This window comes from Hyla sarda, chromosome 6 (genome assembly GCF_029499605.1).
Source record: "Hyla sarda isolate aHylSar1 chromosome 6, aHylSar1.hap1, whole genome shotgun sequence".
NCBI classification, from domain to species: domain Eukaryota; kingdom Metazoa; phylum Chordata; class Amphibia; order Anura; family Hylidae; genus Hyla; species Hyla sarda.
In genome coordinates this window covers 220,399,601-220,419,136 of record NC_079194.1, presented here as the reverse complement: position 1 = coordinate 220,419,136, position 19,536 = coordinate 220,399,601, and the positions used below count along the sequence as shown (strand labels likewise).

The following is a 19,536-nucleotide window of genomic DNA, read 5'->3' as shown; positions in this document are numbered from 1 at the left end:
GTTTAAAGCGAAAGTAAAAGAATCCCGGCAGCTCAGCGGAGCTGATCGGGACAAAATCGCGATGCCCTGATCAGCTTACCGGACGACGGGAGGGTCCTCACCTGCCTCTGTTGTCCAATCGAGGATCTATTGTTCCATGCCTGCGCAGCAGGCAGGAGTAGCAGAGTGCCGGTTACACTGATCAGTGCTTTGCAATGGCAGAGCACTGATCAGTGTATGCAATCAGAAGACTGCATGTTGTCGCCACCTATGGGGATAAAAAAAGTGTAAACATTTTTTTAAAATAAAATTTCTTTAACCCCCTTCCCTATTAAAAGTTAAAATCACCCCCCTTTTCCCATTTTTTAAAATATAATAATGTAATATAGAATAAAAATAATCGTATGTGGTACTGCCATGTGCCTAAATGTCCGAACTATTAAAATATTAGGTTAGCTAAACCACACGGTCGATGGCGTACACGTAAAAAAATATCAAAGTCCAAAATTGTGCATTTTGGGTCACTTCATATACCATAAAAATATTAATAAAAAGCGATCAAAAACTCCCATCAAAACAAAATTGTACCAATTTGATGGCGCAAAAAATGAGCCCTCATACTGCCTCGTACACAGAAAAATAAAAAAGTTATAGGGGTCAGAGGATGACAATTTTAAACATACTAATTTTGTGCATGTAGTTTATAATTATTTTTAAGTATTAAAATAAAACCTATATAAATTGGGTATTCTTGTAACCGTATGGACCTACAGAATAAAGATAATGTGTAATTTTTACCGAAAAGTGCACCGTGTAGAAACGGGAGCCCCCAAAGTTACAAAATGGCATTTCTTTTTTTTATTTCACCCCACAAATATTTTTTTGTTTCGCCATAGGTTAAATTATAAAATAAGTGATGTCATTACAAAGTACAATTGGTGGCAAAAAACAAGCCCTTATATGGATCCTGTAGGTGCAAAATTGAAAGAGTTATGATTTTTAGAAGGAGGAAAAAACAAAAATGCAAAAACTAAAATTTGCTTCGCCCCTAAGGGGTTAAAAATACACAAATTCAGCGTTCATGTTGGGAACCATTGTTCCTTTTCTTTTAACAAACCAAATTCTGAGCTTGAGCAGCCTACTCTATAGACATGGCCATTATCTGCTGAATATATTATGCCCCTGCATATTTTTGTATATCTTTTGGGTCGAAATGAAACTTTATGAAAATTCTTTGAAAATAAAAATATTCAAATTCATAGGCAGAAGTAATATTAAATGACCAACCCAAGGCACAAAATCCCCCAATAGGGTATAGCTAGTGTAGCAATGGTACATGAGATAGCATCCAATTGTATGCAAAACATTATAGAGAGAGTGCAAGATAACTAACTACCTGTGCAAAGAGCACCATAACGGGCCAACACCACCTAAATATATAACAATAAAGTGCTAAATTATATAATGTTGACAAATGTGATTAGTCCAATCCCATAGACAAGGAAGCTGAGGGTGTGTGTGTGCGCCTCTACTCATGGGACAAGGATTGATCAGCTAGTTATCCATTGCCCTGTGGATAGAAGATAGCTTTTAAATGGGTACTCCACTGGAAAACATTATTATTTTATATATATATATATATATATATATATATATATATATATATTTATTATTATTATTATTATTATTATTATTATTATTATTATTTATATATATATATATATATATATATTTTTTTTTTTTTCAACTGGTGCCAGAAAGTTATACCGATTTGTAAATTACCTCTATTAAAAAATCTTAATTCTTCCTGTACTTATTAGCTGCTGAATACTACAGTGGAAATTCTTTTCCATTTGAAACACAGAGCTGTTTGCTAACATCATGAGCACAGTGCTCTCTGCTGACATCTCTGTCCATTTTAGGAACTGTCCAGAGTAAAAGGAAATCCCCATAGCAAACATATGCTGTTCTGGACAGTTCCTAAAATGGACAGAGATGTCAGCAGAGAGCACTGTGGTCATGATGTCGGCAGACAGCTCTGTGTTTCAAAAAGAAAAGAATTTCTGCTGTAGTATTCAGCAGCTAATAAGTGCTGGAAGGATTATTTTTTTTTTAAAGGATTAAGTAATTTACAAATCTGTTTAACTTTCTGGCACCAGTTGATTTAAAAAAAAAAATGTTTTTCACCGGAGTACCCCTTTAAACCTTCCAGTACTTATCAGCTGCTGTATGTTCCAGAGGTACTTATTTTATTTTTATTTTTTTTATTTCCTTTCTGTCTGACCACAGTGCTCTCTGCTGATGCCTCTGTCCATTTTAGGAACTGTCTAGGGTAGGCGTAAAGCAAACCTATCATGCTCTGGACAGTTCCCGATACGGACAGAGGTGTCAGCAGAGAGCACTGTGGTCAGACAGAAAGGAAATTCAAAAAGAAAAGAACTTCCTGTGGAACATATGGCAGCTGATGAGTACTGGAAAGATTAAGATTTTTAAATAGAAGTCATTTACAAATCTGTTTAACTTTCTGGCACCAGTTGATTTAAAAGAAATAATAATAATGTTTTCCTGTGGAGTACCCCTTTTAATCTTGGTATAACCCATGAAAATCTGCCTACTGAATGGGCCGAATGTTCAGATCAGTTTCTGTATCTCCTTCCTTAAACCTTGCAACTTTTCTTTTTTGCATATTCCGGTCAGGGTAGTCTGACATTATGTACTGACTTCCTCATTTTGGTTATGTCATGAATGGCCTTTGTAAAACAAATATGAAACCCTGCTCATTCCCTGTTCTCAAGCTTCTCTTTCTTCTCTAGTATCTCCGCTACTTGCACAAGTATTTCTGACCACTTAGGCTGCGTTCACACGGCCGTCTAGAGCCGTCCCGTTCTTCTCCCATCAAAAATAAAAACGGACAAGAACAGATGCAAACGGATGTTATCCGTTTGTATCCGTTATTGTTCAGGTAATAAACCAAAAAAAATAAAATTTGTTCTGAGCATGCTCAGGAGTAAAAGCCGGATCAAAAGATGGATTGAAAAAAAACGGATGCAAACGGATGACATTAAAGGCTCATCCGTTTTCCATAGACTTCAGTCTTAAAGGGGTATTCCGGGCAAAAACATCTTATCCCCTATCGGAAGGATAGGGGATAAGATGTCTGATGGCGGGGGACCCGCCGCTGGGATCCCCGCGATCTCCCTGCAGCACCCGCATTCTATGCGTAGCTGCGTCTGAAGTTTCGGAAACCGCCGGGCTTCCGAGGTGGGGACGTGACGTCCCATAGACATGAATGGAGGGGGTGTAATGGCCGCAATACCCCCTCCCATAGACATGAATGGAGGGGGCGTGACGTCATGTCCCCGTCTCGGAAGCCCGGCGGTTTCCGAAACTTCAGACCCAGCTACGCATAGAATGTGGGTGCTGCAGGGAGATCGCGGGGGGGGTCCCATCGGTTGGCACCCCGCAATCAGACATCTTATCCCCAATCCTTTCGATAGGGATAAGATGATTTTGCCCGGAATACCCCTTTAAATTTACTGTATCCGCTTTTTTTTTTCTCCCGTGTTTTTTTTTTCTTCTTTTGACGGAAGAAAAAATACTGCATGTGCAGTTTTTTTTTTTTGCCGTAAAAAAACTGAACTGAGTGCAGACGGGTACAAACGGATGTAAACGGATTGTAAAAAAAATCCCATAGACATGAATGGGATTTTTTTTAAAGCAGCTTTTAATCTGTTTACAGCCTGCAAGAACGGAACCGAAACGGGGATAAAAAAAAAAAACGGGGACAGACGGCCATGTGAACGCACCCTTACTAGTGGTTTTCTTCAGTGTTTCCTCATTTTGCATGGCAGATACTAAAAGTAATGCCCCCTGCTCCCCATAGACCAGTGTTTCCCAACCAGGGTGCCTCCAGCTGTTGCAAAACTACAACTTTCAGCATGCCCGGACAGCCGTTGGCTGTCCGGGCATGCTGAAAGTTGTAGTTTTGCAACAGCTGGAGGCACCCTGGTTGGGAAACAGGGCCGTAGACAGCTGTTTACGTGCATCGCGCTCCTCCCGGGTCTTGCAGTGTTTGTCTTTGCTCATATAATGGCTGTGTCAATGCTGTGTTCCTGTCCTGGCGCTCTGCTGATAAGCTTTGGGAACACTGCAGAAAGGCAGAAGTAATAAGGAAACACATGGCTTCCCTGCAACTGTTGAAAGTGGGGCTGAATATTTGCCAGATGTAGTGATTTGTTTCCCAAGCACATGATCTAAACTTTCCGAGTCTTTTATTGAATGGGGGTGGGGAGCAGTTGTATAAGAACTTGTGTAGCCTTATAAATGCTGTTCACGTGACCTCCCTACTATGAGCCAGATCTGTAGGATTGGATAAATGGATTGTGGTTATCAGTGATCCCCAATTGTGAGACCGACACCTACACGGATATTAGAAGTGCCCCTTATAACCTGTTGCCATTTCTTATTTAACCCTTTCAGGCACCATTTTGAATATCAGGATCTCCCAAGCTCCGGGCCACTGCTTGTCATTTCAAGAGACAGAACGTTAATGTAAGTCTTATCTCTGCTATTAACATGGTATATTGATGTATTTATAACATTGCATACCTTGTTTTTTTCTTTTTCTTTTTTTTCTTGTTCTTCTTCCTCTTCTTTTTTTTTTCTTTTTCTAAAGAGCTCATTGGCGCTATCCAGCTTATTGGCTACACACATGGTTAAAAGTAAATTTTGTGATGTTCTTTCTTTTAGTAAACCCTGGTTACAACAGATGTACAATGAAGTTTAGTAGTGTAAATCCTCATCCTAAGCTATTTGTGAAAGTTGTTTGATAGACATCACCTCCATTTCCTCCCTTTTTATATGTCTGCTAGTGTAAGGCTGGGTTCACACTACGTTTTCTCCCATACGGGAGCGCATACGGCAGGGGGGAGCTAAAACCTCGCGCTCCCGTATGCCTTCGTATGCGCTCCCGTATGTCATTCATTTCAATGAGCCGGCCGGAGTGAAACGTTCGGTCCGGTCGGCTCATTTTTGCTCCGTATGCGCTTTTAAAACCGGACCTAAAACCGTGGTTGACCACAGTTTTAGGTCCGGTTGTAAAAGCGCATACGGCGCAAAAATGAGCCGACCGAACGTTTCACTCCGGCCGGCTCATTGAAATGAATGACATACGGGAGCGCATACGAAGGCATACGGGAGCGCGAGGTTTTAGCTCCCCCCTGCCGTATGCGCTCCCGTATGGGAGAAAACATAGTGTGAACCCAGCCTTAGTCGGCTTTACATGTATGGAGTGAGGAGAGGTCAGCGGCTGCTGGACATCTCCTCCCAAAGGAAGAGTAGAAGAGGGTCAAGAAGAATAAAGCATGTAGCCAACCTGAACCTAAATGTGTGACCTTAAAGGGGTGCTCTGGTGGACAACTTTATTTTAATTTTATAATCAACTGGTGCCAGAAAGTTAAACAGATTTGTAAATTACTTCTAATAAAAAAAAATCGTAATCCTTCTAGTACTTATTAGCTGCTGAATACTGCAGAGGAAATTCTTTTCTTTTTGGAACACAGAGCTCTCTGCTGACATCATGAGCACAGTGCTCTCTGCTGACATTTCTGTCCATTTTTAAGAACTGTCCAGAGAAGAAGAAAATCACCATAGCAAACATATGCTGCTCTGGACAGTTCCTAAAATGGACAGAGATGTCAGCAGAGAGCACTGTGCTCGTGATGTCAGCAGAGAGCACTATGTTCCAAAAAGAAAATCATTTTCTCTGTAGTATTCAGCAGCTAATAAGTACTGGAAGGATTAAGATTTTTTTTTTATTAGAAGTAATTTACAAATCTGTTTATCTTTCTGGCACCAGTTTATTTAAAAAAAAAAAAAAAAAAAAAAAGTTTTCCACCAGAGTACCTATTGAAAGCATCATTTACGGTCACATAAAAAATAATAATAATAATTTTGACGTGGCACACAAACATGTCTTTTCACAACAACATGTGTGTGCAATAGATATACAGCCCTGGTTCGCAAAGACAAGTCAAAAGTTTTGATTAGTCTGGGTCTAAATGTTGAGAAATGTCATTTCTAGATGGAGCCAGGAGAAGTGTGTGGCTGAGCGGTTCACTCCACAGCTCGCTGCTCTCACCTTGTTCCTGGAGTCTAGTTTTATAGTAAGTCTATGGAGTCAGACTTCTGCAACAAGACTGGGTGAGCAGCGAGCCACGGATTGAGGTGCTCAGCCCTGCACTTATCCTGCCTCTATCTAGCAATTGGTGGGGGTCTAAATAGTCAGACCCCAACCGATATAAAGTACTGATATCTTAAATTTAAGGTAATAGGCGACGCATTAAAGTATCCATATATGAGAGCTTTTAGTTCATTTAGAATAGTTTCTGATTTGTGATATGAACAAATGTTACAGCTGCTGAGTTACCCATCTTTAAAAAAATTGATGGTGAGGTACGGCACTTCAACCCCCCTCCCCCCCCCCCCATTACTTAAAAAATCGCAAGGGATAAACCATAAAAGGAGAAAAAAAACTTCTATACTAATACACATTATATTTGGAAAAATAACTAGAGATGAGCGAACTTACAGTGTTTCGATTCGTCATGAACTTCTCGGCTCGGCAGTTGCTGACTTTATCCTGCATAAATTAGTTCAGCTTTCAGGTGCTCCGGTGGGCTGGAGACTCTTTCCTAGGACTGTATCCACCTTTTCCAGCCCACCAGAGTACCTGAAAGCTGTACTAATTTATGCAGGATAAAGTCAGCAACCACAGAGCCGAGAAGTTCGTGACGAATTGAATTACTGTAAGTTCGCTCATCTCTAAAAAATAACACACAAACTACATCTTGGTGAAAAATGTGGAGACCGTGTTTTTTTTTTTTTTTTTTTTTTTTGTGGACAAAAAAATTCCAAACAAAACTTGTGGGTAATTCCAGCCTTAGGCTAAGTTTCCACTTTTTTTCTGGCAGTTTTTGAGCCAAAGTCAGAAGTGGATCCATAAGGGAGAAGTGTTCCTTTATATGTCCTATTCCTTGTGAATACACTTCTGGCTTTGGCTCTAAAACTGCAGTGGCAGTATTCCAAAAACTACCAGAAAAAAAACAAGTGGAAACTTAGCCTTAGTGCACGTTTCTCCCAGCTCTTTTTAAAGGGGTATTCCGACGCTTAGACATCTTATCCCCTATCCAAAGGATAGGGGATAAGATGCCTGATAGCGGGGGTCCCGTCGCTGGGGACCTCCGTGATCTTGCACGCGACACCCCGTTTAAAATCAGTCCTCGGAGCGTGTTCGCTCCGGGTCTGATTACCGTCAATCACAGGGCCGGAACGTTGTAACGTCAAGGCTCCGCCCCGTGTGACGTCACACTCCGGGGACTGATTTTAAACGGGGTGAGGCGTGCAAGATCACAGGGGTCCCAAGCGGCAGGACCCCTGCGATCAGGCATCTTATCCCCTATCCTTTGGATAGGGGATAAGATGTCTAAGCGCCGGAGTACCCCTTTAATAAACAATGGGCAGACCCCAACCAGTCAAAATGTTCGATGTCAAGCATATTCTAGTCCCTCCCTCGCTTTCTGGACTTTGTCCCTGTCGGACAGAATTATGTTCTGAATGGTTTGGAGACCCCTAGTTAGTTTATTTATATTTAAATAGGCCGTGATTTCTATAAAAAGAAGGTCATGTTTTTATAACGTATATAAAAGGTTAATGTTTTGCCAAGGTGTAGAACATATAAAAAGTTTTTGATTCTGGACACAATTTAACCTGTTGGTATCATGTGGCTGTATAACTTGCATTTAAAAATGAAAACATTTAAAAAAGTAAGAGGTAAGGTGTCTGTAAAATTAACATGATTGATTTGTTACTGAGATTGAAAGATGTAGAGGAAGTGATAGGTTTAACACCCATTGTGTCTTATGAGATGTGCTGCTAGGTGTCTTGTTCTCCTATTACACTGTCAGGTCACTGACTAGTTTGATCACTGTACAGAAGGTTGTCACATAACCGGCCTTAACTCGCACCCTAGTCAACTGACACGTCTTGTCGTCCTCTGTAATTACCCCAGCATTGTTATTGACCAGGATCAGTCCGAATATTGCTGAACACTACCTTTTTATTTTTTATGATGGTTTGGATAGGACTATGTAGTCCAAGCTTTTACTCTGAGATTAGTGGTGCATTAAATGCTTTCTTTGGCATGAAGGTTGGAATTCCGCCTTTTTAAATCCTTTTAATTTTTTATGTGGGCTCTAACTTTTAATGGCACTCAGTCTATAAATTGGCAGACCTGTTACTATTAAGCATCATAAAGCTGGCAATACACAACGGCTGTTGGGCCAGCGATCTCTTCTGACTGCCATGTAAACACGTTTGGATTGGCAGATGCATGTTTATCTCAATAAGGAGAGAGGAGGATATAAGAGACCTGATATATCATGCAGCTCCATGTTTGGGAACTTTTCCTATTTGAAAGTGATAGTGATTTTGCTAGGATGTTTTATTACTTTATGATCACAGAGGGGAATGTAGTCTAACCTCTGGGACCTCTTCATAATCCTGAGAAAGAATGGTTTTAAAAGGGTACTCCGCCCCTAGACATCTTATCCTCTATCCAAAGGATAGGGGATAAGATGTTATATCGCCGCGGTCCCACTGCTGGGGACCCCTGGGATCCCCGCTGCCGCACCCCGCTATCATTACAGCACAGAGCGAGTTCGCTCTGTGCGTAATGACGGGCGATACAGGGGACGGAGCAGCGTGACGTCATGGCTCCGCCCCTCGTGACATCACGGCCCGTCCCCTTAATGCAAGTCTATGGCAGGGGGAGTGACGACTGCCACGCCCCCTCCCATAGACTTGTATTGAAAGGGGCGGGCCGTGACATCACGAGGGGCGGAGCCGTGACGTTACGATGCTCCGGCCCGTCATTACGTGCAGAGCAAACTCGCTCTGTGCAGTAATGAGAGCGCAGTGCCGCAGCGGGGATCCCCAGGGTCCCCAGCAGCGGGACCGCAGCGATCTGACATCTTATCCCCTATCCTTTGGATAGGGGATAAGATGTCTAGGGGCGGAGTACCCCTTTAAGCACTACACCACTTGCCGGTGACGGAAAATTTTTACCAGCCCCAATGACTTAAATGGAGCTGCACATTTCCCTGCACAGCTGGATGCTTCTGTGGAGGAAGAGCATAGAGGCTTCCAACTCCATACACTTTCACATCCAGAGGCCATGACTCCCCTGGACAGCGAGTGAAGAGCTACTACTTTTCCAAGGGACTAAAACGGAGCACAATCTACTTGTCCCTCATGATAATTCTCTTATCCTGGTGCACAAAATACAGTGGTCCCTTAACATACGATGGTAATCCATTAGAAATGGACCATCGTTTGTTGAAACCATCGTATGTTGAGGGATCCGTGCAATGTAAAGTATAGGACAGTGGTCTACAACCTGCAGACCTCCCAGATGTTGCAAAACTACAACACCCAGCATGCCCGGACAGCCAACGGCTGTCCGGGCATGCTGGGAGTTGTAGTTTTGCAACATCTGGAGGTCCGCAGGTTGAAGACCACTGGTATTGGAGGTTATACTCACGTGTCCCCGCCACTCTGGACAGTCACCGCTGCCCTGGATGTCGCCTTCCATCGCTGTCGCCGGGTCTCCCCGTCGCTCCGGCAAGGCCTCTGCTTCCCCGGCATCCTCTCTCTCCATCGCCACCATCACATCACTATGCACGCCGCTCCTATTGGATGACGGGACAGCGTGCGCAGCGACGTGATGACAACGATGGAGAGCACCGACCATGCAGGGGATCCTGAAGAGGACACGCCGGAGCCCCGAGGACAGGTAAGTGATCGTCAGCGGACCAGACGGGGCACCGTTACCGGCTATCCGGTGGCAGCTGAAGCAGTCTGCGCTGCCAAATAGCCGTTTATGCGATGGCCCCGACATACAAAAGCATCATATGTTGATGCTTTCTTCAACATGCAATGGCCTCTGAGAAGCCATCATATGTTGAAATGATCGTATGTTGGGGCCATCGTAGGTCACTGTAATTTTAATCAAAAAAGTATGCTAACAAGGTCTTTTAGTTTATTTATTCAGTTTTTGCACTTAGTTTTTTTCCTCCTCGCACCATAATAGCCGTAACTTATTTTTCCATGTACAGACCCATATGATTTTTTTAAATTTTTTTTTGCAGAACCAATTGTACTTTGTAACGACACTTTACATTTTTCCATAACATATGCTCCGAAACCAAAAAAAGTTTTTTGTAAGGTGAAATTGAAAAATAGTTTTCTTTTTTACGACATTCACCTTGCGGTCAAACTTGATATTTTGATACTTTAGGCCGGCCCGATAACAGCAATACCAAATTTGTTACGTTTCCGTCATGTTTTACTAATTATAAATTCTAAACTTTTTCTAAATAAAAAAAAATTATTTGCTGATTTCTGACCCCTAAAACATTTATTTTTCTGTATACTGGGCTGTATGAGGGCACTTTTTATTTTATTTTTTTCGCCCTAATCTGCTGTTTGTACCGATACCATTTTGGTATTGTTTGGATTTTTTGTTTGCTTCTTACTTCATTTTTGTTTCTGGGATATGATGTTAAAAAAAAAAAAAAGAAAAATTGCGTGTTTGTTTTTTTTAACGCCATTAACTGTACGGTATACATAATGTTGTATTTTAATAGTTCGGACAATTACGCATGCTCCAATACCAAATATTAATATGGAAGGGGTTAATATGTTTTATTTAAGAACTGTCCAGAGTAGGAGAAAATCCCCATAGCAAACACATGCTGCTCTGGACAGTACCTAAAATGGACAGAGATGTCAGCAGAAAAGAAAATAATTTCCTCTGTAGTATTCAGCAGCTAATAAGTACTGGAAGGATTAAGATTTTTTTAAATAGAAATAATTTACAAATCTGTTTAACTTTCTGGCACCAATTGATTTAAAAAAATAAATAAATAAATAAAAAAAAGGTTTTCCACCGGAGTACCCCTTCATCAGCTTCATTGATCAGTGCTCACTTGGTTGAGGCTGCTCCAGGCAGGCTCAATCAAATGTGGATTCACGGCAGCCATGGGATGAGAGGTAAGCCCCCCAGCTACCTCCACAGTATTTAACCTTTTAATGCCTTTATATAAAGGTATGATCTGAATTGAAGCTGATCCATTGATCATCTGACCACTGCTGCATCTCCAGCTGTCAATTATCACTGGTGGAAGCCTTAAATAGACATATGATTTTCCCTTCAATAGTGTACATTTATTTGCCCGCTATCGACTTCTCCCTATTAGTTTGGAGATCTTTAATCTAATGTGTTTTGCCATCTTTACAGGTCAAACATTCAGATGAATGATTAATACAGTGGTTCCCAACCAGGGAGCCTCCAGGTGTTGCAAAACTACAACTCCCAGCATGCCTGGACAGCCAAAGGCTGTCCAGGCATGCTGGGAGTTGTAGTTTTGCAACACCTGGAGGCACCCTGGTTGGGAACCACTGGTCTAATACATGGACTGGTGAGGGCTTCTCTTATCGGCTCTGGCTCAGAGTGGGTTCCTTAGCAGTAGAACCGCTCTGTGAGCTCTTAGGCTGGGTTCACACTACGTTTTGTCCCATACGGGAGCGCATACGGCAGGGGGGAGCTAAAAGCTCGCGCTCCCGTATGTCACCGTATGCGCTCCCGTATGCCATTCACTTCAATGAGCCGACCGGAGTGAAACGTTCGGTCCGGTCGGCTCATTTTTGCGCCGTATGCGCTTTTACAACCGGACCTAAAACCGTGGTTGACCACAGTTTTAGGTCCGGTTGTAAAAGCGCATACGGCGCAAAAATGAGCCGACCGGACCGAACGTTTTACTCCGGTCGGCTCATTGAAATGAATGACATACGGGAGCGCATACGATGACATACGGGAGCGCAAGCTTTTAGCTCCCCCCTGCCGTATGCGCTCCCGTATGGGAGAAAACGTAGTGTGAACCCAGCCTTACATAGTTTAACCAGATCCTATAGGAAATGCATCTTTTCATGAGCTTACTACTTGCTACTCTTGTAATAAAAGCCCTCTGGTTGTTAAAGTGTTAAGCTCAGTCTATTGGGGGGAAAAATGACAGGTTTCTAATGTCAGAGCAATTACCTTCTTGAGGCTTTGTCAGCTGACGGAGATGTAGAAGAAAACTTGGCCTCAGGCATTGCAAGGTTAAATGCACAGGGAGTGCTGTTTGCGCAGTATATATAATAAAAACTGCGGCCCATGATTGAGTAAAGCACGTAGAGGATGATGGCTGCACAGTGCAGCTTTTATTGATTGTGATAAATCATGAAATTCTATTGTTATAGTATACATGAGAATGTGTTTCTCTCCCCAGGTCCCATTGGAATAGACAGGGGCTACACAATTAGGTTGTGACATTGATGTCGCCATCAAATGGCCTGTACTCGCCACGTGATAAAGCTGAATAACAAAATCTTCACACTGTTCCAGTAAATCTTATCGACTTCAAAAAAACTCCAATTATTTCAATCCTACAGACATAGCAATTATAATTCCTAATGCTCATGATCAGTCATGTCAGGGGAAAAGCTGAAGCATTTTTGGAATAGTGGCTCCCTGTACATTGATGCTGATGTACCTATGCACCGCTTTAGCAAAGGGGAATCGGGGACCCGCTGTTTGTAGCCATAAATGGTCCAGATGGAAATACCTATTTTAAGGTAGGGTCTAGGGATCGACCGATATGGTTTTTTTTTTTTTTTTTTTTTTTTTTTTTTTTTTTTTTAGAGCCGATACCGATAACCTGTGAACATTCAGGCCGATAACTTATATTGATATTCCGGGCATTTTAATTCCCCTTCCACGTGTGTGTGCGGGTATACCCTGATAGCGGGCGCTTTAAATCAATGAACTGCAGTGGCTTTTGCGGGGCCAGAGACTGCCGCCGCCACCCGCTTCTCTCCCCCTGCCTGTCCTGAGTCCAACCACCGCTGGATTGCCTCCCCCTGCCTATCCTCTGGCCAGAGATCGCCGGTGCCCCATTGCCTCCCCCATCCCCGGTTTTATAATTACCTGTTCCCGGAGTCCGCGCTACTTCTGGCTCTGGCGGCGTCCTGAGCTGTCACTGTGCGCCAGACCGCTGACGGTGAAGTCGCGTTGAGGACATCACACGTCATTGCGCAGCGCATGGCAACAACGCAGGACGCCGCAGGAGCCAGAAGTAGTGCGGACCCCGGGGACAGGTAATTGTAAAACCAGGGATGGGGGAGGCAGTCGGGCAGCGGTGGTGGTTGTACTCAGGACCCCAGGACAGGCAGGGGAAGAGAAGCGGGCAGCGGCGGTCTCTGGCCCCGCAAAAGTGGCTGCAGTTCATTGATTTAAAGCGCCCGCATTATCGGCAAGGTAATTCCCGATACCAATAACTTAGAAAATCGTGAATATCAGCCGATAATATCAGCCAAACCGATAATCGGCCGATTCCTAGTAGGGTCACACATCCAGTATTTTGTTGATACAGATTTTATTACCTATTAAAGTTAATAGGTGGCAAATTCAGCTGCAAAAAATATACAATAAAAGAAGGCATGTGTGACCCTACCCTTAGGGCAAATTAACACATACAGGATATGCAGCAGATTTCATGCTGTGTTCAATCATCATCTGGAGCAGAATTTCTACATGTGAATGCACACTGAGGGGTACTCCGCTGCTCAGCATTTGGAATAAACTGTGCAGAATGCTGGAGTCGGCGCTGGGAGCTCATGATGTAATAGCCACGCCCATCATGACATGCCCCGCCCCTTCAATGAAAGTCTATGGGAGGGGGCGTGACAGCCATCACACCCCCTCCCATATACATGTATTGAGGGGGCGGGGCTATGACGTAACGAGCTGCCAGGTCCAGCGTTCGAAAGAGCTTGTTCCAAACGCTGAGCAGCGGAGTTCCCCTTTAAGAGTACAATTACATATGTTCACACGTTCAAATACATGTAAATGTACCCTTAAGTACCATTCACGTGGATTTACTGCAAAAACTCCTCATAGAATGTGTGGAAAATTCTCAGCAGTATTGGAGATCTCTATGTAGAATCAAAATCTGCAATAAATTTGCAATGTTGTGAAATCTGGAAATATAGTTTTCTAAAATCTTTTTTCTATTTTAAATTAAATTTATATAATCCACAGTGGAAAATCTGCACCAAACTCTGCATGATTTGGAGCACATTTGAATGTGGCAATGCTGTAGATTTTCTGCTGTGGCATATCTGTAGCATTTAGTAGGTTACTAAACCTAAACAGGCAATGCTGATATATTGTAGGAACATGTTAAGTTTGGCTGGTCAGGGTCTTAGTGCTGAGACCTCCACCGATCTGGATAAGAAGCAGGGATAAGAGCCAGGTAGCACACTTTAATCCCCTGGTCTGTCTACCCCAGTGTTTCCCAACCAGGGTGCCTCCATCTGTTGCAAGACTTCAACTCAAAAATGAGCCGTTTGACTCCGGTCGGCTCATTGAAATGAATGGGGTTCCGGACGGATCCGGCTGGGATACAGGAGCGGCCGGTTTTCGCTCCTCCAAACCTGGATCCGGCACTCGTACACTACAAACGTAGTGTGAACCGGCCCTTAGATAATAGTTATTGGTATAGTTATTCCCTACTAGCCTCTGGATAACTTTGTTGAGTTGAGGAGACCCCCTTTAATTCTTCCTTTGAATCACTGTAGCTTTGGGACTGCAGATCTGATAACCATATCTTTTCTGAGACATAGTGCAGTCTGGATGAAGTAATAAGTGCCTTATCTGCAGGCAGATTGTGTGTTTACGTTTCCTGTGCTGGCAGGGACGTCACTGGCTGTGGAGGGTGTAAGGATCTGTTTATTGTCGAATAAAGATCAGCTTCTTAGGAACACCCATCTTCTTGGAGATCACAGCCAATTGCCTTTTAAACAAGACGTGTTCTGCTATTCCACTTGGCTGGTGATTTTATAATCTATACTTTTTATGTAAATGGCCCACGCAGAATGTGCTGAACTGGTGTCTCTGGATATTTGTAGCCAGTGCACTTCAGCCTTGACATACATTAGTCTTGTACAGACATAAGATATTTATCTGCAGATCATTGACAGGTAAAGGGTTGTACAAAGTTAGTAAAACATGTCTGCTGTTTTCCAGAAATAATCCTATTATCAGTGGTTTTTGTTTACTATTGCAGCTCAGCTTTATTAAAATGGAATCTGCAATACCACACACAGCCTGTGCACAGAAGTGGTGTTGCTTAACCTCTTTAAAGGGGTTCTCCTCCCGTAGGCTTGCATTGAGGCGCGGAGCGTGACGTCACACGCCTCCGGTCCTGTAGTCGCCCGTAATCAGACCCGGAGCGAACACATTCCGGGTACTGATAACAAACGGGGTGCCGCGTGCATGATCACGGGCGTCCCCAGCTGCGGGACTCACGTGATCAGGCATCTTATCCCCTATCCTTTGCAAAAGGGATAAGCTGTGTAAGCACCGGAGAACCCCTTTAAGTAGTGTAAGTGACCTCCAGGCATTCAGTTTTTGCTAATTTTAGCTTGATCAGTCATTGGTCTGCAGATGATCATGAACACTCGTTCAGCATGTAGCTTATACCTCCCAGTTTCCCTGTACTTGTGTGGCTGAACTGAGCGTACATGTATTGGCAATGGGGAGAGGTAAATAAGCCACTGCCAGACACGTGTGGACGCATTTTTCCAGGCATACTGGAATCCATTTTGCCCAATCCTCCTTTCCCCGACCTTTGCCACTAGGGGAGTGTCAGGACACCATCATATACATTGGATCTTTGTTTGGCTCAAACCAACATTAATATAATGTGTATAGCTATTCTCTGCCTTTTTTGGGGTTTTGTGTATGTCGTCTCTCCCCACTGAGAAGCTGGGTGATATGAATTCCTATAACCCCGACTGCTTCCAGTTTAAAGGCCTTGTGATTTTTTTAGACCCACCACAGGTGCTGATGATGGCTTCCTTTTAAAGGAGTACCCCAAATAAATGTTCCGAACGCTGTTTCCGCGCTGTGTGGGTTGGCCATGCCCGCGTTACATCATGGCCACGCCCCCTCAATGGAAGTATGTGGGAGGGGCGTGACCAGTCACGCCCACTCCCATAGACTTGCATTGAGGGGGCGTGGCCGTGATGTCACGAAGGGCATGACCGACCCCTGCAGCGCGAAAAACAGTGTCCGAAACCTTTACTTCTGGATGCTGGCCGGTGGAGTTCCCCTTTAAATAACGGGCACATGTTCAGTTTCCAAAGATTAGTCACCAGATGTCCTTTCCATTGCTCCGAGTAAGGATTGCTGTACAAGATGAAGTGCTGTCAGTGTACTGTGCTGGATTAAATTGCTTGTAAAGACTGTGCCTTAACCAAACCAACAAGAGTTCAGCTTCTATTTTGTTGAATGCATTAGAGAAAGGAAGATTGGAGAAACCTAGATGATGAGACACTGGCCTAGATTTATAAGTCTGACAGAAACCAAGACTGGTTTTGCCCATAGTAACAGATGAGAGTTCAGATTTCATATCTTAGGGTACGATCACTCTACATTCCTGCTCCTGTTATTGTATCTGTTGGTATCTCGCTGAAAACTGTTAACAGGAGCAGCGGAACCCATTCACTTATTTTGCCAAACGGAGTCACCCCTATGGACTCTGCGTGGGGCGGATCCCCTATTTTAAGCAGGCTTATGACAGGGGCATATACGTCCCGAACTGAGTCACTAGGTGACTCCGTTTAGCCATAGAATTAACAGTATACCACTGAAAGCAGAATGCCGACAGGAGTGCAATGTGATCGTACCCTTACCAAGCTCTCATAAAATAAGTCGATCTGATTGGTTATGGGAAAAACCAGACCGTTTTAGTTTCAGGCAGATTAATAAATCTGGGCTAATGTTTTGCTTGTGACTGTTTTACTATTTACAGTCAGTGCACCTTTGTTTCATGACTTCCATTTGTAATGGAAGCCACAGCACTCCAGGATCTATTGTATTGCTGGATGCCAACAATGGCCAGTGACCACCATTAATTTATAACTGGGCTCCCCCATTAGGAAACAGCTGTGTGATGGGCGTCGGGGGGGCGTTGTGTATAACATGTGGCAAAGCGTTATAGACGGTAAAGTCTTTATCCTCACCATACCCGGGGGACGTTCCTGCCCAAGGGATGGTGAGGATATGAACTTATAAACTAATCCCTGTTGTATCCGTAAGTAGTCCCCTGGGCGGGGAGCTCCTCTCATCTAGTCCTGTTGCTTTGGCCAGCAGTGACACCCCCTTCTGCTTTTATTGACGCGCCGCATCATTGCTCTACTCCATCTGTTCAGTGAGCAGAACCATGACGCGGCCTGTCAATCAAGCGGAGGGGGCGTCACTGCCGGCCGAAGTAGGTGAGCAGCTCCCTACCTAGGGACTACTTATGGACAAGGCGGGGAGCAGTTTATAGGTTCATATCCTCACATCCCCGCAGGCAGGAGTGTTTTAACAGTTCAGGCAGACATGAATATATATGTAGTTTAGATAGCACAGAAACTTAATAATGTAGTAGCACTCTGGTCTCTTTTTGGTTATTTATGACCAATGGCTAAAAATATGTGAACACTTCATCCAATCAGACATCTGCTTTCATTTTCTACTTTGCTGAGCAGAGGTTAGGATGTGAGTTGACAGCTGCTGCCAGTTGTCTAACACCTTTACCTGTACACGTCCCCTATGGTGACTCTTCCCTTCTGTTTCCTTAAGGCCAAAGCTACATGATGACTTTAGAGTCAGTGGGGGAGATTTATCAAAACCTGTGGAAAGGAAAAGTTGCCCATAGCAACCAATCAGATTGCTTCTCATATTCGTAACATGGCCTATGAAAAATGAAAGAAGCGATCTGATTGGGTTTTGATAAATCTCCCTCAGTGTCATTATTGTAATGTCTCTTCTCTCTTCCTAAACTCAAGGGGCTTTATTAATTTTGCATTACTTTTTCATCTCCTCTTGAGGCGTTTGCAGTACTAGGACTTCCAAAGCGCATGTTCAGAGCTGCTTACAACAGCCATAAATCAATAGTAGTACCATGGTGATCTTACTGTTACTCCCTCTGAAGTCAGGCACAAGGTGACTGGCCTGCCCTTGGCTTTGTACTGCTGAGTAATCATCTACCATTGCCCAACAACAAGGTCCCTGCAGGCATTTGAGGTATGCTGTTTCACCTCACCTCTTCAGATATTTGAGGTTTTTTTGTTGTTTTTGTAGTGATCACATCCCAAAGAAAAATGTTTTTTTTTTTTTTTTTTTGGCCCTCTCACAATCACTGGAGAAATATTCCCCACCTCCTCAAAATATATTCACCTCAATGAAATCCTACACTTGGTAAACCCTTTCCAAAACAGACGGTCTATGCTAAGCCCACTTCATGTCAACTAACGTGAGTGTGTGCATCCAGGAATACATTCTTTAATTTGTGGATATGGCGCTAACAAACAAAAGTAAACTACCATTCATGATTACCTGGGAACAGGATCTCAATCTAGAGATGTCGCTATCTACTCAGGTGGCAACATTGCTGCACCACTGTAACCAAGGACATGTACCAGTTAGTGTAGAACCCGTCTATTCCCTGCCCCTAGGGCCTTTGAGGGTGTCTCTCTGAAGACACCACTTGCCATATTTTTGGACTTGCCCTCCTGGCTGCAAGGTTTTAGTTGCAGTTAAGCATATGACGGAGATTAAAAAAAAGAAACCCATTGACCTTCCAAAACATCCCTCTGTCCATTTACTAGCAGACAAACTAAGGGTGGATGCAGACCACGTTTTTGCTATACAGTTCCCATATACGGTTTCAAGTAATAAAAATAAATAAAAGACGGACGGAACCGTATGCATTGTAAACCGCATGTCAAACGCATCATCCGGTTTAGTCCGTTTTGTGTCTTATACGTTTTTTTTTTTTTTTTTTTTACCCATAACCGTAGTCTACAACATTTTTTTGTTGGTCCGGGTGAAAAACCGTATTAAACCGTATATGTTTTTTTTTTTTTTTTTAACATGGGAGTCAATGGGAACTGTATGCGTACGGTTCCATCCGGTTTGCACCATACGGTTTTTGACTTTGCACAGGTTTTTTTTTTTTGTTTTTTTCTTGAAATTTCAATCAAACAAGTGAAACTTTATTCAAAATGGAGTGAAAAGTTGAACGTATCCTTTTTTTTTTAAGCCATATACGGTTTTTAACCATATCGGGTTGAAATTTGTTCACACGTTTTGATACAGTTTAGTCCGGTTTTGAGGAATCCGTTTTTCAGCAAAAACCTAATGCGGGAACCATTAGGGTTCAGGAATCTGACTCGCAAGCTTTCCCAAATTTGCTTGGATGCTAGAATCTACAAAGCCTCAATGGAAATCACCACCACGCTGAATTTCAGCAGTTAAAGCAAAAGTCTCCTGCTGGTGGCGCTATTTGTTTTCGCCTCGGACTTAAGAGCTAGACTCGGCCCTGGCTGATAGTATAACCTTGTACATAT

The 19,536-nt window shown here is 43.2% G+C and overlaps 1 protein-coding gene across 10 annotated transcripts in view; it reads left to right on the top strand.

The window, feature by feature from the left end:
• CELF1 (CUGBP Elav-like family member 1) overlaps positions 1-19,536 on the top strand; it is a 48,476-nt gene that overhangs the window by 7,816 nt on the left and 21,124 nt on the right. For all 10 annotated transcript variants that reach the window (XM_056526549.1, XM_056526553.1, XM_056526546.1 and 7 more), the window contains exon 2: positions 4,459-4,530. The gene's annotated coding sequence lies outside the window, so the exon portion shown is untranslated. The remainder of the gene's footprint in view (positions 1-4,458; positions 4,531-19,536) is intronic.